At 45.8% G+C, this 23,012-nt stretch overlaps 1 pseudogene; it reads left to right on the forward strand.

Moving 5' to 3' along the window:
* The first annotated feature begins 5,782 nt into the window (after positions 1 to 5,782).
* On the forward strand, positions 5,783 to 7,165 carry LOC101442810 (deoxyribonuclease TATDN1-like; annotated as a pseudogene).
* The last annotated feature ends 15,847 nt before the right edge of the window (positions 7,166 to 23,012 follow it).

Here is a 23,012-nt window from a genome sequence, read left to right on the forward strand (position 1 = left end):
TTATAAAGGACTTCAGTCATCTAGAGGAAAGCCCAACTTGATGCAGCTGGGCCACAGTAACTGAAGTAACATCTTGAGGAGATCTTATTTATGATAGGTCTATGGGGTGATATGCTGTCTGGTGGATCATGGGAACACAGGCTCAAGCTCAACAGAGACTTTCAACAAATGACTGCTTGATTACTTACACAGCACAAAGGGTCCAAGAGAGCAGAGGAAGAGATCCCATGTGGCCAGTCTCCCAGGGAGGCCGACTGCTCGTCTCAGGGCTAGTGGGTGGTGGCTCCACACGCCCCACTTCACCTAGGAAGAGAGAGACCAGTATGTGCTGTCTGACGGTTGCACATTTATCCACCCCAGGGGAGGGGGCCCTGCCGCTGAGAGGTCCTGCCCTAATAAGCACCTAGGGCTGCTTGTTTCCAGTTTCCATGTGTTAGGTTTGGTCGGGCCTTTACATTAGACTTAACATCTTCCCCAGGTTGGGGAATGGAAGAAGACTGAAAGATCTTTGCGCAATAGAAAAGGAGGGGGAGCAGGCGAGGGCTGGGAGATGGCCCGAGTGTGTTCTGTGACTTCCCCAGCAGGGCCACACCCACCAGAACGTGGACCAAGACCAAGAATATGTCCAAATAGGGGTACACATTTCAGTGCACCCCACCATGAGACAATACATTCCTGTTGTTTGAACAAAGCCATTGTGTGGTATTTGTCAGAGCTGTCTGGCCAACTTAAGAGGATAGCATTTTATGAAAAAGGCAAATGACACATGGAATCAAATGAGGGTCCCGGAGAGCTGGCCAGTGTGCTTCACCAAAGAATGTTGGCCTGAGAAACACCAGGCACTGCCAGCTGGAACCCTGAGATCAAAAGCTCATGAGAGGGATGCACGTGACAGCATGGATGAACCTGGAGGCTATTATGCTGAGTGAAATAAGCCAGGCACAAAAGGATGAATACTGTATGGTCTCACTAATATGAGCTAAACATGATGAGCAAACTCACAGAGGTAAACTCTGAAGTCTAAGTTACTAGCAGATAGAATGTGGATTGAGAATGGGAGCTGATGCTTAATGTGTGTAGAATTTTTAATAAGGTTTATTGCAAAAGTGTGGAAATGAATAGAGTTGATGGTAACACATTATAGTGAGTATAGCTAACACTGCTGATTTATAAACGTGATTGTGGCTGAAAGGGGTAGTCTGTAGACATAAATGGCAATTGAAAGAAAGTTAGAGAATAATCGAGGGAATGTATAACATAGTGATTTGGGTAGTGGATGAAGATTGTGTTGAATAATATGAATGTAAGAATGTTTTTCTGCCAAGTGTTAAGAATATGGTGATACACAGGAAAAATATAGTTTGTAATATTGTTGCAGCAATGGCAAAGAAGATATTATATCCATTCTAAGGGACAACAATGGGGGGTATAAGAGAGTATGAAATTTTTCCTTTTGGAATAATGAAAACATTCTAAAATTGACTGAGGTGATGACAGCAAAACTCTGATGAAAATGAGAGTCACACTCTAAATGAATTGTACAACACATGGGACTGTATAACATGGTGAATCCTGTGGTGGAAGATAGACTGTGGTTAACAGGACAAACATGAGAACATTTTTCATGAACTATAACAAACATATAATACTAACATAGGGTATTAATACTCAGGTGGTTGGGGAAATATAAGATATAGTTTGCAGTGCTTTTTTTTTAAGATTTACTTTATTTATTTATTTCTCCCCACCCACTCTTTGTTTGTACTTGCTATGTCTGTTCATCTTCCTGGTTTCCTTAGGAGGTACTGGGAACCAAACCTGGGACCTCCAATGTGGGAGGGAGGCGCTTAGCCGCTTGAGTCACCTCTGCTTCCGGCTTTGTTGTATATCTCATTATGTTTTCCTCACGCCTCTTGTTGCATCAGCTTGCTATACCTGCCCATCGTGCCAGTTCAGTGTCTTTTTTAGGAGGTACCAGGAACTGAACCAAGGACCTCCCGTGTGATAGGTGGGAGCCCAATCACTCGCGCCAAATCCACTTCCCGCGTTTGCAGTTATTTGATGATGCTCTTTCATAGTTTGTAACAAGTGTTTCACAACAATGCAGGGTGTTGGTGGTGGGGAGGAGTATGGAAGCCCTGTATGATGACATGTCTGTTCGTTTTGTAAATTAACAACTTTGACTCTATACTTATTATTTATGTATACTCATGTATGAATGATATATGTCAATAAAATTTTATTTCAAAAAACAAAAAGCTCATGGGAGAAAGAAACTGCTTCCCTGTTCGGCCTCCGTGCAGTGCCCAGCACAGCCCAGGGGTGCTGACAAATCAGCAGTTCAGAAGCCCAGGACACGGTGGGACACAGACGAGACTCTCAGTCACATGTGCAGATTTCCAAGTCCTAAATCCTAAGCAACAGTACAGAGCTGATAGTGCACATTAGCCGAGGAGAGGGAAATGCACTTCCTCTGCTTAGATGGTTCTGGAAAAGACCCTGAGAGAGCTGAGCTCGTTTTGAATCAGGCAATGCTCAATGCCACAACAGGAGAACACAGCCCCTCTGTGGCTTGCCGTCATAAAGGCTATTTCTTGCTCACAGAGTCCAGTGCAGGCTGGCGGTGCCCCTGCCACGTGCGGGTTGGCTGCACACACTGTCTGGAACACATGTCCGGGAAGGTGGCCAGAGCCAGCAAAGGGAGGACCCCAGGGTCTTAGCCATGGCTTTAGGGGCAGGCCTAATGGCCTCTGCACACAGGCCTGGCCGGTCTCCCGACCGCCTTGTCTGCAGGAAAGCCTGGGAAGTGCAGAAGCACAGGGGTAGGGGAAGCAATTACGGTCCCTACCCCATGAGGCTAGCAGCTCTGGAGCCACCCTGTGCCCCCCAAAACCCGTCTCCCTGCTCCCCATCCTCACTCACACCCCTGAACTCCCACAGAGCTTCGTTCTTGGTAGGATTCCAGACGTTTTGGCCTTCGGGCTCCCCCTTCGGGAGCACCCATGCCACCTGGCAAGCAGGCAGCATGGCCTTAGAAGGTGTGCCACGTCAGGGTGCTGACCTGTGAGAAGCAGTCAGAAAAGCCGAAAAAGCATTCATAGCCACAGGCAGGTACAGGTGGCTTCCCCAAGCCCAAAAGAGGCCGAATGAGAAGAGAACGCGAGGATGAGTCCCAGTCGTGGCCAAGGAAAGGAGCTGCCAGACCCAGACGCGCTCGAGAGAGAGGGCACAGAAGAGCTCAGAGTGTGAGCGCAGCACCAGGAGGAGCAGCGAAGGGGCAACCGAGGGGCGCACAGGGGACAAGCATCCTGGAGGTGAGGAGCCCAGGGGGAGCATAGGGGGCTGCTCGTGCCTCCAACCTGAAACCCAGAGCCCCCCGCCACTAACACCTATCCGTTCTTGCACACCCCTCCCTGCCCTACTACTGTTCTCCATGACTTGGATCCTTTGCTTGGCCAAAAGAAGAAAGCTGGTCTACCAGAATCCCCTTTCCTAGCCGAGTCCCTGGGTTCCTGATCTGGTGCTGGAGCATCCATTCTGGTGTCTTCTTCCACATGGACATGAGCATGAGGTTTGTCTTGTTTTTTTCCCAATCACTGGAATGTGGCTCTTACGCTGATCCTTCCAAAAAGATTTATTTCCTCGGTCTGGGCTCTTTAATTTTTCTTAAACCACTTCAAGAACATGTTTCTTTCTGCTGTGTCGATGGTGCCATAGATATTGGAGACTTTTCGATTCTCAGCATGAGAGCATTTATTCCAACAGGTCACTTTTTGAAAAAGGTTAAAGCAATTGAAAGAAGCCTTTGCCTTGAGATCAAAGCCATAGACTCAGCTAATTTTTAAGGCCAAAAGAAACACACTGTAAGGAAAAAAATATGCATTTCTTAAAAGAAAACCGCCTGCCGCTTTCTCTTGGCCCAGAAAATTATTAGTTCACAAGGTGAATCTCCCATGAATAAACTCGAATATGGATGGGGAAATAAATCATTGAACTGTCTACATTTTTTCTTTGTGACAGCCATCTTGGTGAAGAAGGCCATTATTTTTTGTGCTAATGGAAGTGTCTTGCTAGGTAAGACTTATACGTCATCTAAAATGTATAGAAAGCTTCATCTTTTCAGTACATTTTACTCCCCTTAGTAATAATTTTCTTCAGAAATGCCATGCCTCATGTGACTAGTATAAGTATCTGCCTTTCATAGGCATGACAATTAAGAAGCTTTACTTGAGGTCAGCCTCAAATGACCTTGACATCATCTTGGCCTCTCATTTGATTATGTACCATACCAAATAAATCACTATCCTTCTAAGGATGGGCCATTTCTTGGCCACCAGATATTCCTCTTTTTTTAAGAAAATATGTCCAAATAAATCATCTTGCCTTTTTATTTGGAAAACGTGTCTATCAGAGCCAAAGCCAGGTCTGATATGAGCCAGAATGCTCTGGTACTTTCCTAGTCTGCAGCTGTTCTGAGGGGCCCAAACTATAGCAGTTGTTAAACAGCTTGCAAATGACCCTTGCTGCAGCCAACTTGTCACCCATTTCTGCAGAGACTCTATGTGCCCCTCACCCCCTGGCCCTCCAGCCTCTCTTCCAGCTGCAGTGCTCCAGGTGGGTTGCTTGTTCAAGGTCACCATGACCTCCATGTCCCCAGAGCCATGGGCAGTTTTGAGTCATTCTTTTGAGTGACCATCTGCAGGGCTGCAGTATGTGCCCCCCGCCCTCTCTTCTCCAGATTACTCTTTCTTATTTTCTTGGATCATGCTCATCTAGTTTTGTTCCCACTGCTCTGGCCCCCACTTTGGGGTCCTTTGTGGGCTCTTCATCATCCCCCTGTCCTCCCTGCCACTATTTCTTGGGCACACTCTTTCCTCCTCTATGGTCATCAACTCCATGACTCACAAATGATGATCTCCAGTCCAGTGCTCTCTGGAACCATCAACTTACCTAGTTGAGCATCTCAGGAAGCTCAGAGTCTATGTGTCCCAAACTGAATTGATTCCAACTATTCCCAAAGGAGAGTACACACACATCCCAGTATGCCCTGCCTCAGCAACTGGCACCCCTAAATACCTGGCTGTTCCCCTCAGAAACGTGGGTCTCATCCCCATTCCTCTCTCCCCCTTTCTGTCAAGCACTCTTTATTCTATCCCCTCATTCACTCACATATGCCCACTTTTGCCACAGTCCCAATAGTCATTGTCATTCTCAGCTTCCTAGAGCTGCCATAACAAAGGACCACAATCTGGATGGCTTTAAACAGCAGAAATTTACTATCTCACAGTCTTGGAGGCCAGAAGTTCCAAATCAAGACACTAGAAAGGCCTCTAGGGAAAGAGCCTCCTTGGCCTCCCCTGGGCTTCTGGTCGTTTGCCATCTACCCTCAGTGTTCATTGGTTTTCAGCTGCAGGGCTCCAAGCTCTGCCTCTATTGTCACATGGCTTCCAACCTCTCCGGTGTCTGTGACCCCTCCCATCTCCTCTTCTTATAAGGATGCTGGTCATACCTTCATCTTAATTAATCACATTCTCAAAGATCCTGTTCCCAGTTTTGGGAATGGATGGTGGTGAGGGTTACACAACATTGTGAATGTGATTAATCCCACTGGATGGAACGCTTGGGAGGGGTTGAGAGGGGAAAATTCATCTTGTATGTATGTTTCCTCAAATGTCTTAAAAGAGTAAGGGAGAGCAATTAAAGAGACAATAAAAGCCCAAGGCAAGCCACTATCATGAGTCACTTTAAATTCATCGATAGTGGCATCAACTTGACAGATCCTATGATCAGAGGAATTCATAGATGGATTCAAAAGCATCAGGGTGATGCTAAGTAAAAGCTTCTCTAAATATAGGGAATATTAGATGCCCCCTGCATGAAGAAAGATGGTTTACATGATGTAATAGAGAGAGCTGTCCAGACTGGTGTTAGAAAGTTTACAATTATAGGTGGAAATCTACAAGAGAGCAAAGATGTACTGCATTTGGCACAAACAAATGGTATCCTATTACTTATACAAAAAAAAAATGTAAATTGTTATTTTGAAGAAGTCTTTTTGGGAACTGCTTCAGATATGTTTTTCAGTACAGTTGGATGTCATCCTACAAGATGTGGTGAATTTGAAAAGAATAACCCTGATCTTTACTTAATGGAGTTGCTAAATCTTGCTGAAAACAGTAAAGGGAAAGTTGTAGCAATAGGGGAAAGTGAACTTGATTTTGACTGATTATAATTTTGTTCCAAAGATACTCAGCTCAAATATTTTGAAAAACAATTTGAACTGTCAGAACAAACAAAATAACCAATGTTTCTTCATTGTCAAAACTCACATGCTGAAGGAAGCAGATGAGGCTCTAGTGATAGAGCTTCCACCTACCATATGGAAGGACCTGGGTTCTATCCCTGGGGCCTCCTGGTGAAAAAGAAGAAGAGAAAGTGTGCCCCCACAGCAAGCCAGTGCCCATGCAAGTGACTGCATGGAGAGCCAGTGGCCCAAACAAGTGAGTCATGCAGCAAGATGATGATGCATCAAAAAGAGAGATAAGGGGAGAGTCAAGGTGAAGTGCAGCAGAAACCAGGAACTGAGATGGTGCAGGTGACAGGGAACCTCTCTCCACATCAGAGGTCTCTAGGGTCAAATCCTGGTGAATCCTAGAGAAAAGAAGACAACACAGACAGCAAAAAACAGCAGGGTGGGAGGAGGAGAGGGGGGATAATAAATAAATAAATCTTAAAAAAAAACAACTCACATGCTGAGTTTTTGGACATAATGAAAAGAAATAGAGATCAGTGTGTCAGTGGAATGGTACACTCATTTGATGGTACCAAGGGAGCAGCAGCTGTTTTGATGGACTTGGATCTTTACATAGGGTTTAATGGTTGCTCACTGAAAATGGAAGCTAATTTGGAAGTCTTTAAGTCAATACCTAGTGAGAAATTAATGATTGGTGTGCAGTCAAAAGTATATGTACTAGATCAAAATAAATTAAAACATCATTTCCTGTCATAAAGAAGTGGGAAAATGGGCATTGCTTGAAAGACAGAAATGAACTCCACTATAATTCAAATCCTGAAGATAATGTCAGCAGTTAGAGAGGAGGATCCATTGGAATTAGCCAATATGCTGTATAACAACACGATTAAGATATTTTTTCCTGATATGTAATTGGTATTTCCACTGTGTATATAAAGTTTCATGGAAAACTTGAGAGTTTCAATAAAGGAATTACCTTTAAAAAAGAAAAAAAAGCACAAGGCAATACATGATCCTGGACTGGATTGAATAATAGAGGAAACTATGGCCAAAAGCACATTATTAGGACAATTGAAAAAATAGATTATAGATCGATAGACTATAAGCATTCTATCAATGTTAAATTTCTTGGAGTTGATAACTGTACTTAATGGGGCTACCTAAGTGAATATCCTTGTTCTTAGAAAATATACATGAAATATTGAGTTCAAGAAGCATGATATCTGCACTCTACTCTCAAATATTTAGAAAATTAATAATAAAAATAGATGAATGATTGATAGAAAGATAGGTAGATAGATAGATGGAATGATATAATGTGGCAAAATGTTAAAAGTTGGTAAATCCAGGTATCTGGGTAAAGGATATTAATATATTGGAGTTCTCTCTATTGGTTTTATATTTTTTTCTTTTTTTTTTTTAGTTAATTTATTTATTTCTCTTCCCCTTCCCCCCACCCAAGTTGTCTGCTCTTTGTGTCCATTTGCTGTGTTCTTCTGTGACCGCTTCTATCCTTATCAGCAGCACCAGGAAATCTGTGTTTCTTTTTGTTGCGTCATCTTGTTGTGTCAGCTCTCAGTGTGTGTGGCACCATTCTTGGGCAGGTTACGCTTTCTTTCGAGCTGGGCGGTTCTCCTTATGGGGTGCACTCCTTGCACGTGGGGCTCCCCTACACGGGGGACACCCCTGTGTGGCACGGCACTCTTTGCACGCATCAGCACTGCGCATGGGCCAGCTCATCACATGGGTCAAGGAGGCCCAGGGTTTGAACCGTGGACCTCCCATGTGGTAGGCAGATGCCCTATCCATTGGGCCAGGTCTGCCCCCACTCTCTATGGGTTTTATATTATTTTTGCAACTGTCCAGCAAGTTTGAAATTATTTCAAAGTAAAAACTTTAAACAAACAAACAAAAAAATTACCTTAATTCCAAACAAGTTCACATCCATGGGACCAAGGGTTAGGACTTGAACATATCCTTTTGGGGGGGATAGGGGCACAATCCAATCCATGACACCATCCTATGGCCCAACACTCTCTCTTACCAATACCAGTCCATTAGCCACTTGCTAGAACTCCTCACTCCCCTGCATTCATAGCTCCAAAGTGCAGTCAGCAGGAACTTTCCAAAACTTAAATCTGATCCTGTCACTCCATTGCATTAAGACTTTAAAAATCGTAAAAATATTCCATTTTCTTCAGGATGAATCCAAACCCTTGACACAACTCAAGGCAGCCCCAGATACAGGCTCTGCCTCATCTCTCTGCTCTTCTCTTTGCATTGAATCCTGCATCTCCAGCCTCACAGGACCCTTACCTGCCACCCTCCTCAACTGCAAGCTTCTGCACAAGCTGCTCGCTCTGCCTCTATACCCATCTCCCCAACTCCAATATATACCCATTCACCTCTTATCCATGAGACCAGCTCCCACTTCCCTTTGGGGAGGACTTTCCTGACCTTTGGCTAATTTGGGTCTTCCAGTTATGTGTTCCCCACTAATCTATAAGGCCCAAGACCTCAACCTAAACCAGGGTTTCTCAACCTTAGCACTAAGGGTATCTGGGGCTACATAATTCTTTGTTATGTGGAGCTGCCTTATATGTTTTAGGATAATTAGCAGTACCAATAGCAACTCCCCCACCAAGTTGTGGCAATAAAAAATGTCTCCAGATATTGAAATGTGAGAACCACTGACCCACACTGACCTCTCTTTCATCTCATAAAATCTTTTTTTAAATTTTTTTATCTAATTGCCTTTTTTTAAGCTACATAGATCACAAAAAAAAGTCACATTAAAAAATATAAGAGGTTCCCATATATCTCACACTCCACCCCACCCCACTCCTCCCACATCAACAACTTCTTTCATCATTGTGGCACATTCATTGCATTTGGTGAATACATTGTGGGGCACTGCTGCACTGCATGGATAATGGTTTACATTGTAGTTTACACTCTCCCCCAGTCCACCCAGTGGGCTATGGCAGGACATACAATGTCCAGCATCTGTCCCTGCAGCACCAGCCAGGACAACTCCAAGTCCTGAAAGTGCCCCCACATCACATCTCTTCTTCCCTCTCCTTGCCCTCATCAACTCCCATGGCCTCTGTCTTCACATCAATGATGTAATTTCTACCATTGCTAGAATCATAATCATTCTATAGTAGAATAGCAGTAAGTCCGCTCTAATCCATATTTTATTCCTCCATCCTGTGGACCCTGGGGTAGTGATGTCCACTCCACCTCTAAATCGAGAGGGGGCTTAGATCCCACATAACTGATGGATGGGATTCTCCTGCTTGACAGTCTTGGTTCCCTGGTGTGGTGGTTGACCATCTTCACCTCTCTCTTAGCTGACCTGGGTAAGTCCAACGAACCAGAGAGTAGGTGTTGCAACTCTGCTGAGACTCAGAGCCCAGCTGGCACATGGCCAGTCCAAAGATTCAAGTCTCCTAAGTATACACCAACCCCAGAGCCAATCACAGGTTCAGTAAATTGGTGGCTCCCAATGGGGAGGACAATCTAGTGTGTCAAGCCCTCAGCATTGCTGCAAATATCTGTGAATCTGGCCCTTCAAGCAGTGAAGCTTGGTTGTTACTGTGGGCCCCAAGGAGAGGAGGAAAGAGGGAGATAATAAATGGAAGAGGGTGTAACTGGGGGGCAATGTAAGTGTTCCATCTCATAAAATCTTCACTCACAAAATCTTGTAATCTTTGCACGTTCCACTTTGTTAACCCTTACCTTAATCACGTGAATTAGTCATGTCACTCCCCACCAAAAGAACTGTAAGATCCTTGAAGACAGAGCCCAGTCCTTACGAGTATCCCATAGTATATTCTCAGGTCTGAAAGTAACAAATGGAATTGGCATTTGTGTACATTAGTGGCAAGGCTTCGGAATCAAGCCTAAGTTTATCCTATTGGCTCCAACATCCTCGACCATTCCAACAGAAAACTTTTACCAAATTCTTAATTGTGTATGGTGCTCTCCTACGTGCTCTGCAAAGAGGATTTGAAACATTGCAGAACAAATAATCTCCCCATCAGGAATTCATTAAACTCTTATTTTCTAAAAATTCAACCAAGACAACTGAACCATAGGCAACGGGCTTTGGGATCAGTGGTCACCGCCTGCCTATTCTCTCTGGATAACACATTTCCATATGCCTTCTGGTCTGTTTGGAACACAGTCACAAGGGAATGGAGCCAATCTGCCCTTGACCCTCTGTAATGACATTTGGCTTCTCTTAAACTACCCTAGATGTCTATAATGCCTTTTAAATTAATAATGATGATAATTAATATCAGCCCAAAAAAATCGATGATTAAAAATTAACCATTCATATTAAATATTTAGCAAGTGTTTATGCACTAAATGTGAATTCATCACTGCAGCAGTCCTGCTTAAAAAGAATCCCAACATGCCAGTTCCCATGATTAGAAAAATACTATTCTATTTAGAAGATCATCCCAATTAATAGATGTGCATGTAATTAAAACAGGAAAAAGGATCTTTCCCTTATGAAGGGTCACATGCTTCAATATACAATAAACAGACCAACCAGAAGCCCTTCCTGAGTCCATGAAGCTTCTCCTGAAGTGAAGCCCCACGTTCTGAGCTCAACTCCACCAGCAGTCACCATGTGAGCTTGGGAGCATTTCCCTGTTCATCTTGTTGGCACTCAGTTTACTCACCTATAAAATGGGGATAAACATGGATTCCAGATGATGGCCAAGGTCCCTTCTGGATCTGAAATTTCATACTTTTGAGTATATCCTATGGCACTGTTATTTCCAAAATTATTTTTCCACTCCCTTTTTGTTGGAGATTTGGGCCCGAAGAGTATCGGGAATGAAAAAAAGAAAAAAGGGAGAAGGAAACAATGAGAAAAAACAAGCGAGCTGGGATCAGGGGGTCTGATACTCGCAGACCCCCTGGTCCCAGCTCTCTCTCTCGCTCTCTCTCTCTCTCTCTCTCTCTCTCTCTCTCTCTCTCTCTCTCTCTCTCTTTCTTTCACTCTTCTTTCTTTCATTCCCGATACCCGTTGGGCCCAAATCTCCAATACCTTTTTAATTGGCAAGTTAGAAAAGTAAAATTGGTAAAATAACATCTACACTTCCCTGAAGTTAAATGGCATGGTTTTTGCACAGGACATTTTTCCTGTGTTCAGAAGTGAGCAATGAAGGGCTTAGGTAGTTACACAGCAGAAAGCTCCAAATTCACAGGCTTAAAAGAAAAGATGCAGACATTCAGGAATAAAAAGGACACTATAGAGAAAATTTCAAGATGGAGGGAATCAACCACAGTGAGGCTCAGAGGAAGCACCTCCAAATGGGCCCAGCTTGAGGCTTGCCGTTCTCTCTGATACAGTCGCTTCCAAATTTGGCCACTTAGGTAGAACTTCTTTTCATTAGTGTCCTCCTTTCTTATTCTCTTGAATGAGCACGTCAAATGACCATGACAAGCTTTAGCTGTATGTAGATGCAAAAAAGTAGAAAACCCACCAATGAGCCAACCAAACATTTGTACAGTTATGAGGTTGTCGTATCAGTCAGAGCTCATTCGCAGGAAACAGAAACCCCTCTGGCTATTTTGAGCAGAGCAAGACTTACCACAGTGAATTTGGTGCCCATAGCATTGTCAGAGGTATTGAAAGAGTAAACTGGGCCTCCGGGAATAACTCCCAGAACAAGATGCCAGGGCCCGAGAAGCCATTGCCTCAGCTGCAGTTAGAATGTGGGGGCCTGAAAGCCCACCCCTAGAGCACCTTGCTACAGGGATCGCTGTCTCCTCCTGCTCTGCAATGCTGAGCTCCTACACCTTCAGAATGAGTGAGGTTGGGGTACTCAGCCAGCTGCCAGCACTGTTCAATGACCTCGCCACATCCATGAGGCCAATCGTGCATCTGAAACGCTCCTGTAGCAAAACCTGGTCATGCCCATAGTCTTGCTTGACAGCAGCACCAGTCAAACCAGCTGAATGCAGGTCCCTCTTCCCCTGCACCTTCAAATCTCAGTGAGCAGCCTCTGAAGTGGGGGACCCAATTCACCTTCACGAAGAAGGCAGCCGAAAAGGTGATGTAGCTTTTAGCCTTCTAGATTCTGCAATAGAAGGCACATTCTAGAAAGAAGCTGGAATGGACACTGAAAGCCAGTTCACCACATGCACCAGAATTGGAGTAGGAGAGTAAAATCCTCTATAAGATCTTAAATAGCAATGATCAATATACCTTCTAAGAAATAACAGCGTCTTCTTTAACATATGAATGATTTTATCATATATCTATCTAGGCAAAGGCACAACATTTGGGGGTCAAGATTTTTTAGATTTGGATATACTATAAAATTTTAGGTCTTACATGCAGAAGTCATGATGTGGGCATGATAATGTTTAGCATGAGGCCATCTCCGACTTGAATTCCACATCTGCCACTTACAAGCTATGTGAACTTGGGCAAGTTCCTTATCTTCTCTGTGAATAAAACCTCAAGGGGCTGTTGTGAGGATGAAATGAATAATATATGTATTGCACTCGGTACAGTGCTTGGTCCATTAGAAGCATTCAGTAAATGACAGCTATTGCTATTAAGCTACAGTCACTGACTTGGAGGATCTTACCATCTAGTGGCACAGACAGATAATCACAATGCAATATGATCCTATCTATGAAACAGATGCTCAGGATCCCATGGGTGCAAGTATGGGATGTGTGTGAAAAACAGAGAGATGATTGGAGTCACAGGTTCCTGGTATGGCCTCCATAGATGACAGATGTCACAAGAGTGAGACCAGAACCCTGTATGGATCAGAGGGAAAGATCAGAGATGCCCAGCTTCCCCTCACCAGACCAGCTCATGCCAGGGTCTACAGAGAAGACCTCCCTCAGATCAGGAAGGTTCCTCTGCTGGTCAGAGGGGGTGGGTATCCAGGGCAGCCAAAGGCAGCAGAGATAAGGAGGGGTGGTCAGAGGCACTGTCAGGGGGAGTCAAGGTCATGGTCGGGGAAACTGGGCAAGCATCAAGGAGAGAAACAAGACAATAGGCTCTTCTGCCAGGAGAGGGGGATCTGAAGCAGACGAGGATAAGGAGAAACCTCAGATCTCAAGCAGCACATAGGAAGTGTGTGATACAAGCCCTGCCTCCTTACGTGGTGACATGTATACCCATGGTGGCTATTACCAGAGCAGCGGTGAAAATATAAAGGACCACACAGAAATTGACAAGTAGTATCACGAGTCCCTAGAAATCAAATGTTGAAGATTGGCCGTGGTTGAAACTGAACTTTGAGCAGCAAAGAACTCTACTTCAAATTCAATGTGGAGGCACACAAGACCAGAAGGTTTATCATCATTGCTGCCCAGTGATCACCATGTGAGAAAGAGCCATCCCTTCTCAAAGCGCCTCTTTTCATAGATGACTTCATCTTGAATCATTTACCCAGTCTGATCCTGCCCAATTGAAGCCTCTGCGGGGTTTCGTGGGGTCGCAGGAGGCGAGGACGACACGGCCCGGCTAGAGGAGACAGACCACGGAGACTGGCTGATGGCGCAGATCCGATTTATTGAGGAAGTGTTTGACAATATAAGCCCGAGGGAACGGGGGTGGGGCTAGTGCGGGGTGAGAGCTGATTGGTGAGCACGGGGTTTTTGCCTATCTATGGTATGGGAGCTGAGGCGCTGCAGGCCGGGGCGGGGAGGGCTGTTGCTGGCCCCGGCTCCCTATTGGTCCGGGCGGGCTGAATGCCTTTATAAGGTCAGGCGGTCGGCTCGGCAAGCAGAGGGGGGCATGAGATGACGTGCGGTGGGAGGGCCAAAGGGCGGGCCGAGGGCGGTGACGCCCGTACCAGCCACCCTTACCCTAGCGGAAGCGGTACCTACTTTGCGCCAGAGCTGGCCAGAGAGGCAAGCCAGACTGTTGCCTGACGCTGTGCCTCACCCAATAAGATCAAGATTCACCTTTAAGTCGGTTTCTAATTTTTTTTTTCTTTTCTTATGTCCTTAAGCTGTAAATGGAGTGGTTGCCCCAAGACGTTTTGTTACCAGGATTTGGCCCAAATCCCCAAAGATATCCCTCTGTAGTGGGAGCTCCTAATAGGTTTTTCAGTGAATGAAAAGCTTTTGACAACAAACTGAAACTTAAACATATCGATATCTCTATCACCAATAGAAGAGACAGAGAGATGCGAGCAGAATTCAGCTCGACTGGCATATGGCAAAGATAGTGCTTGGTCTCAAATTTCTCCTCAAGCAATTCTAAAGAAAGAATGACAAGCAGACAGAGCTCTTTGAGGTTTTTTTCCTCTCAAAACAAACAGATAAAAGGCCCAATGGGCATTGATGTTAGGAAGACTGAAAATAGTCAAACCTGAAAATGAGTCTATGACAGTCTATTTTACCTAAAATCTATATTTTTACCTCTCTGCAAATTTTAGGGGTGTACGTGAATCATTTAAAGCCATTTCTGTCTTTTCTGTCTAAATTTCTAATTATATCACCCTCAGAACTAAATGGAAGGGGAACTGTAATCAATTCTTTAAATAAATCCACATAAAATAAATTTAGACCCCAAGGACCTGAACAGAAAAGCCATTTCATTCAACCAGGAAATCATATTTTGACAACCTAGGCTTTTTTTAAAAATTGCATCTATTTTCCAGAGAATATATTCAAGTGCTCACTGCCACCAGACACTGTAACAGAACTATAACCAACCAACTGCACCCATATCGGTCATAGCTGTCATTTAGGAACACATTGGAGGGAAGCGGATATGGCTCGACTGAAAGAGCATCTGCCTACCACATGAGAGGTCCAGGGTTCAAACCCAGGGCCTACTGACCTGTATGGTGAGCTGGCCCATGCACAATACTGCTGCGCACAAGGAGTGCCATGCCATGCAGGGGTGTCTCCTGCGTAGGAGAGCATCACACACAAGGAGTGCACCCCACAAGGAGAGCCGGCCCACACAAAAAAAGTGCAGCCCACCCAGGAGTGACACTGCACACACGGAAAGCTGACACAGCAAGATGATGCAACCCTAAAGAGACACAGGTTCCTGGTGCCACCAAGAATGCAAGTGGACACAGAAGAACACACAGCAAATGACACAAGAGAGCAGACAATTGGGTGGTGGGAGGGAGGGGAGAGAAAAAAAAAGAACACACTGGAGGGATGGTGGTCAAAGTGAGTTTTTACCCATCTTAACCACCAAGGAGCTGTGTGCCCTGAAGAAGCCACTTCATCTGTCGGTCTTGGTTTCTATACTTAGAAAATGGGGTGTGTAGTCAACACATCACTGGCCCAATTCTTTACCGCTCTTGTCTCCTCACTCTTTGTCAGTTAACTTGGGAAGACTCTGACACGTCCCCAGGCTCATCCAGGTGACTTTGGTCATTAGAATACAAGAGAAGTAACAGTACACCAGTTCCCAGTCTCAGCCTAGAGGCCGTGTGTGTTTCCATTTGTTTTCTTGCACATCTGCCACTGCCATGAGAAGGCCACACCCCTTGAGCCCACTAATACCTGAGGAAGATGAATTTTCCCAGCTATACCCAACGGACTCCCAGTCACAGTCACCCGGCTGAGCCCAGGTCCATGAGAACAAGTAACTCAGGGTGGATTATTACACAGTAAAAGCTAACTAGTGCAGGGACAATACCACCTGCCCCAACCACCTCACTAGAATTGGGAAGATCCATTGAAATCATGGATATGAAAGGCTGTAAAGCTGCCCCCCAGTCCTTGGTGAGACCACAGGCTCCTTCCTGATCTATAAGCTGCTGTGCTCTATGCCAGTCTCCCAGCCGTTCACCCACGTGGATTCCTCACGCTGAGCCCAGGGCCCTATCCTGGTGACCTAATTTCTATACTATGCCTCATGAATATTTCCTGCCTTTCTACCCTTTGGGCTGATATTTCTGATAACAGCCCACTCAGCTCATTACTCTAAATCCCCCCCCACCCCCGCCAAAAAAAAAAGGTTTCTTTAGTATCTTCCTTGGCTCTATGCTTGGCAGAATCCAGGGTCAGAGCTCTCCCCTCCCCTTCTGTCCAGCCTGGTCCCCATACCCCCCATCTGATATTGCCTAGGCATGACTTAATCTGGAAAGGGGCTCAAAGAGAAGGTATAATCATTATTACAAGGGTGATGGGAAAATTAACTTTATCCCAGAAGAAATGTCTATCCTACTTATCGTCACTTAGGTGGTTGATTGGGTAGGTTGGAAGATAAACCCTTTCCAAAGCTATTTAAGCTTTTGTTTCTCCTCATGTTGTATTGCAGTGAATGCATCCACAGAAGAGGGTAGGCAGACTAAGAACATGCTTGGACTGCCACCTTCTGAGACACCCAGTTTGGAGACAAGTGAAGGAAAGTTGATGGCATCCTAGAACAAACTGTGGATCCTTCATTGGTAGACTGTGGGAGCCCATGCCATGCCTGGTGAGGGTTTCCTGAAGAAAAGCTGGCACCCAAGTACCAGTATGGCACAGCCACCAGAACAAGGGAAAATCAAAGCTGCCATGGCATGGAATGGGGTGGAAAAGCCTACATCTCTTACCACAGGGAGTCACATCCTGATCTAACCAGGACTGACACAAAGAAGAAAGGCAGTAACCAAGCAGAACCATGCACAATTTACCTCTCTGAAAGCAGCCTGCCATCAGGACACCATAGGAGACAGAGCTGTGGTCAGTGAACAGACTGAAGAAGAGGTACTGTGATGGTTAGGCTAATGTGTCCACTCAGCCAGGTAATGGTGCCCAGTTGTTTGGTCAAGCAAGTACTGGGCTAATTGTAATATAAGGACATTTATCGACTTTAGTCACCAGTGACTTTACTCCATAGATGACTGATTATATCTACATTAATCAGCGAGATTACTGTCAGCAATGAGTGATGCTCTATCCAATCAGTTGAATGCCTTAAAAGGGGAAGTAATTCCAGAATTCAGAGAGAATTTCCCAGTTCATCTTTGGACAGCCAACGTCTCCCAGGAACTCATCAAGGACCTTCATGGACTTTCATTGGAGCCCCTGGTTTGCAGCCTGCCTGTGGAACCTGGACTTGTGCATCCCCAGGGTCACATGAGAGACTCTTAAAATCTCATACTATTGAAAGATATCTCCTGTTGATTCTGTTTTCCTAGGGAACCCTGCCTAATACAGGTACCCTCTGTCCTAGCCAGATACTCAGCTGAAGAGCCAATGGTTGATCTCCCCAAGGGGTGAATGATCAATTTAAGCTACCCAAAAGAAGATAGCTGTGAAAGTCTGAGTGCCATCAGACAACATGAGGGTGGAATGTAGACCAACATCAATGCAGCAGAAAGAAACAAAGCAAACAGTTGAAAAAGTTATGGCTGAAAACCCAGGACCCACAAGACAGGCAGAATTTCTTGAAGCAAATGAAGAAGCTTTAAATCAGGGGTTCTTAACCAGGGATCCATGGACCTCCACAGGATCCATGAAAGATTTCAAGAGATCTGTGAGCTTGAATTGAGAAAAATCAACTTATGTTTATTTCCTCTGACCTCTAACTGAAATCTAGCATTTCCTTCACTTACAATGTATGCAATAAATCAATTATAGTAGAATTCATTTCACCTAACTGGCAAAGGGGTCTATGGAACAAAAAAAGGTTAAGAACCACTGCTTTAAATCATTAGGCTAGGGAAGTGGATTTGGCTCAATGGATAAGGCGTCCGCCTACCAAATGGGAGGTTCAGGGTTCTAACCCAGGGCCTCAGGACCCATGTGGTGAGCTGGCCCAATGCAGTGCTGATGAACACAAGGAGTGTCCTGCCACGCAGAGGTGTCCCCCATAGGGGAGCCCCACGCACAAGGAGTGCACCCCATAAGGAAGCGCAGCCTGCCCAGGTGTGGCGCTGCACACACAGAGAGCTGACACAGCAAGATGACACAACAAAAAGAAACACAGATTCCCAGTACCACTGACAAGAATAAAAGCAAACACAGAAGAACACATAGCAAATGGACACAGAGAGCAGACAACTGGGGTGGAGAGGGAAGGGGAAAGAAATAAATGAAAAAATAAATTTAAAATTTTTTTAAAAAGATCATTAGGCTAGTCTTGCCAACTATCAGTTGAACAACTCTTACAAGACGAAGGAAGGAAGGAAGGAAGGAAGGAAGGAAGGAAGGAAGGAAGGAAGGAAGGAAGGAAGGAAGGAAGGAAGGAAGGAAGGAAGGGAGGGAGGGAGGGAGGGAGGGAGGGAGGGAGGGAGGGAGGGAGGGAGGGAGGGAGGGAGGGAGGGAGCGAGGGAGGGAGGGAGGGAGGGAAGAAGGAAGGAGAAGAGTATTGGACTTTGGATAATTATAAAACTGGTTTAGAAATCAGTACTAAAACACACGAAACAGTAGCAGGAAAAAAAACATTAAAAAATATAATTAAGTGCTAACACATTCTCCACCAGTTATTCTTAAATTCTGGTCCACTACAGAAGGGCCTAGGAGGTTTGATTAAAAACACGGAAGCCCAAGTCTAGCCCACACCTAACACATCAGGATCTCTGAGAGAGTGACCCAGTGACAGCAGTGCTCCCTGGCCAGGGAATACTGGGACACACACAGGAGCGCTGAGAAGTAAGGGGTGCTGGGATCAACAATGCACCCTGCTCTGCACAAACAATGGCTTCCCTCGGCATTAGCCCTGCTCCCCCTGAGAGGAATCAGACTCTCAGATCGGACAGACAAATGCCAATTCATAGGCCTTGCACACTCAGGGGTCCTTTTTAAGATCCGTGTTAAGAATACCAAATGCCTGCCTTCTCAGACTGGCTTAGAGACTTTCTGAATGTAATGTCTGCCCAATTTATTCACAACTCAAGCCATCAGAAAAAGAGTGATCTGAAAATCCCTATTTTCTCAGAAAGAACGACATACCCTCAAATTATCCAGCCATTTCCAACTATTGCTTAAGGCTAGTGGGTTGACTGGGCTATCAGAGTTCCCTTCCACCTCAAATAGAAAGCTTTCAAAATATATTTCCATTCTGAGCTGTCTGATAAATTTCTACCCTTGTGTAAGTCTCTGTGTGGACACACAGATTAAACCAAAAGATACAGTTTAAAATATCAGATGATAAACTGGATCCCAAATAAATGCTCAGCCAACACAACTCCACACTGCAAGATCCATACCTTCCTGCTCTAGGGCAGTGTTATGGGGTGAATTGTGTCCCCTAAAAAGATACATTCATGTCCTAACCCTTGGCTTCATGAATATGGAAATAGGATCTTTGAAGAATGTGACTAAAACGAGATCAACCTGGAGTAAGGTGGATCCTAAACCAATAAGACTGGGGTCCTTCTAGGGGAGAAGAGACACACACAGACACACGTGCGGTCACCCCTCGGGCTGAAGTGTGGTTTGCTGGCCTGGCGGGGGAGCAGCCGCGGCAGGCCAAGCCGCTGCCCCCATAATAGGGTGGCTGGTCGGACTCACCACCACCCCTGAAGGGAGCTCGGCATGGGCGCACAGTGCCCTCGGGTCTCCCCTTCTCGGCAGCCATGCTTCCGCGGCCGCCCCTCCTCCCGGATGGCGCCACACGATGCCTGTGGGGCGGCACCCTTCTTCTTTCTCCCTGCGCAGGTGCAGGGCGGAAAATTCCAGTCTGCCCTTTTCCCCTCCCCCGACAGCAGCAACAGCCAGGCGTGGGCGGAAAAATCCAGTCTGCCCTTTTCCCTCCCCCCCCCCCATAGCAGCAACAGCCAGGCGTTGGCGGGAAACTCAAGTCTGCCCTCTACCCCAGCAACAGTAGCCACCAATCACTAAGCCCTGCCACTTCCCCCAGCAACAGCAACAGCCAATCCCTAATCACCACCCCTCCCCCATCCAGTACCTCCCACTGACCTTTCGCCGGCAACCAATCAGAACAGGGCGTGGCTTCGACCAATCAGCCTTCCCCAGCCCCTATAAAACTGTTGCCTCTCCCTCAATAAAGTGGACTTGCGTGTTTACCTTGTCTCCGTGGTAGTTCTTCTGCTGTGCGCCCTCCAGTCCTGAGAGCCCCCGACAAGGGCCTGGCCTCCCTTGTCCCCAGTTCGTCGCCTGCTTCTCCGGGCGACCCCTTCGTCGCCGGCTTCGCCGGGCGACCCCGTCAGCCGAACCGCGCAACCCCTGTGAGACCGACCCCTCGTCTGCTGCCGGACCAACCCCTCGTCCCAAGCGGGACCGATCCCTCGTCCTGAGCTGGACTGACCCCTCGTCCTGAGCTGGACTGACCCCTCGTCCGCAGCCAGACCCCACCTCTACCGACCGAGCAAGCCGCCGCACACACGGGGTAGAATACGGCCATGAGGCAATGCAGGCAAACTGAAGTGAGGCTGCCACAAGCCAAGGGCACCAAGAGTGGCTGGCAAACCACCACCAGAAGCTAGGACAAGACATGGACAGATTTTTCCCTACATACTTCAGAGGAAACATGGTCCTGCATGCACCTCGATTTGGGACTTCTGGCCTCCGGGACTGTGAGACAATAAATCTCTGGTGTTTTAAACTACAAAGTTTGTGGTACTTTGTTATGGCAGCCCCTTGGAAACTAAGACAGACAGGTCAGGCATTCTGCTTTAAATATGCTGTTCAAAACATGCATTTATTTACCAAACGCTGAGTGTCCACCAAATGCCGAGCTCCAAGCTAGGTGGTGGGGATGCAATGGTGAGAGAAGCAGACATGGACCTCATGAACTTTCATTCTAGTGGAAAGTTCTAGTATAGCAAAATGCTCACCAGTCAAGTTCTGAATGGGCAGGGAAGGGTAGACCTGGAGGATGACATGATAGTATTTCCAGAAAGCTAGATCTTTCAAATCCAGAACACATTCAGTCATTTCACTCTGTCCATGCCATTTCACTTGTTCCTTCCAAATACCCGCAGAGCAGCTACCCCTATCTCACCAATAGGATAAAGACATTCCTCACATTCAAGTTAATACTTGATATTCTCCAACATTACAATTTTGGGCAGTTGGTTGGGTATCTTGTGTTCTCCCATTGCTACTGAGATTGAGCATCTCTCAATACACTTACAACAAGCATTTAACTTTCCCCTCTGTGGACTGCCTGTTCATGTTCTTTGCCCATATTTCTATTGGATTTCCTATCTTTTTTCTTACTGGCTTAGAGGTTCCCCTTAACTATTCTAGAAATGAGCCCTTTTTTGGTTGTGTACCTTACAAAGATCTCCCAGTCTGTTACTGTGGTAGGTACTCACTGCCAGTCCCAGAGAGAAGTTTCACATCCTGCCACATTGATAACAAGCTTGGTCACGTGACTCATTTTGGCCAATAAAACAGGAGCAGAAGTGGCATGTGATCTTTTCAAGCAAAAGCTTCAAGAGCCACTGAAGGACACTGCACCACCATCTACTTTACTCTCAGACAGGGGCTGCTCTCCCTGCCTGCATTCTTCTAGGAAGAAGACCCATGAGCCACAGCCAGCCCACAATCACCTCAGCAGGAGGAGACCTCTGTCATTGTCGGCCTCAGAGAGTTCTGCATTGCTTGTCAGCACAGAAAAGTTGAACAATTCAAAAAGTGATGCCAGAAGTGACGTGCCACTTTAATAAGACAAAAAAAATGTGTGGCATGGACCTTAGGACTCATGGCAGGAGAAGAAACCCAACTTTAAAGCCTTTGGAGCAAAAGGTAAAGCATCTGATATATCCTAGAAGGTGGAGAATGTACCCAATGAGCTCGTGGTTTCAGCCAGGAGGTGGGAAAACAGAATGTTGGAGCACTGGATATTTGCTAATGGCTGTTTTTGACAAGATACAATAGGGAAGAAAAAAGTTCTTACAGGAAATGGTATTTTGCAAGAAGAATTGAGAGAGTTTAGAGAGACCATAAATTTGAGGACTTGCAGGGTGAGAAATGGAACTGGTCCTAATTTCCAACAGATGAACGATAAAACTGAGAAAGTCTTGAGCAACAAAGCACAATTAGGATTCATCCTTGGAGCATTACATGGTGAGCCCTTTGTTAAAACTCACTGGGGAAGACCTTGAGATTTACTGGCTGAATTGCACTGGTCCAGTCAGAGGAACTGTGAGAATTGACCTTCAGCAACATTAGTGTTTTAGAGGAAGTGTCCAATGCAAATTTGAGTATTTCAGGTCTGAAACTGCTCCCCTTTCTTTCATTTTGCATTTTTTTAAATGGGTGTCTTCTCATATGTCTAGATCCAGAGAGCAGTGAGTAAAACTGTTCCATTTTCTGTGAATTGTGATGGAGCCTGAAGTTTCGTTCTTCCCCTAGACTCCCCCACCCCACTTAGGTGCCAAGAAGCCAAGCTCATTGTTTTCTGGCTTCTGTGCTTATACCATGGCCTTACCCTGCTCTTAACTAGTCTGGGGTTTATATGAAAGTTCGATATCCAGTTTTTGGCTCAATGGATAGAGCATTCACCTACCACATGGCAGGCCCAGGGTTCAAACCCAGGGCCTACTGACCCATGTAGTTAAACTGTCCCAGGAGCAGTGCTGATGTGCACAAGGAGTGTTGTGCCACGCAGGGGTGTCCCCTGCATAGGACAGCCCCACTCACAAGGAGTGCACCCCATATGGAGAACTGCCCCACACAAAAAAAGTGCAGCCTGCCCAGGAGTGGCGTCACACACACACACAGAGCTGATGCAGGAAGATAACGCAACAAAAAGAGACACAGATTCCTGGTGCTACTGACAAGAATGCAAGCATACACAGAAGAACAAACAGCAAATGGACACAGAGAGCAGACAACTGGG

This window comes from Dasypus novemcinctus, chromosome 2 (assembly GCF_030445035.2).
Source record: "Dasypus novemcinctus isolate mDasNov1 chromosome 2, mDasNov1.1.hap2, whole genome shotgun sequence".
Classification (NCBI taxonomy): Eukaryota; Metazoa; Chordata; class Mammalia; order Cingulata; family Dasypodidae; genus Dasypus; species Dasypus novemcinctus.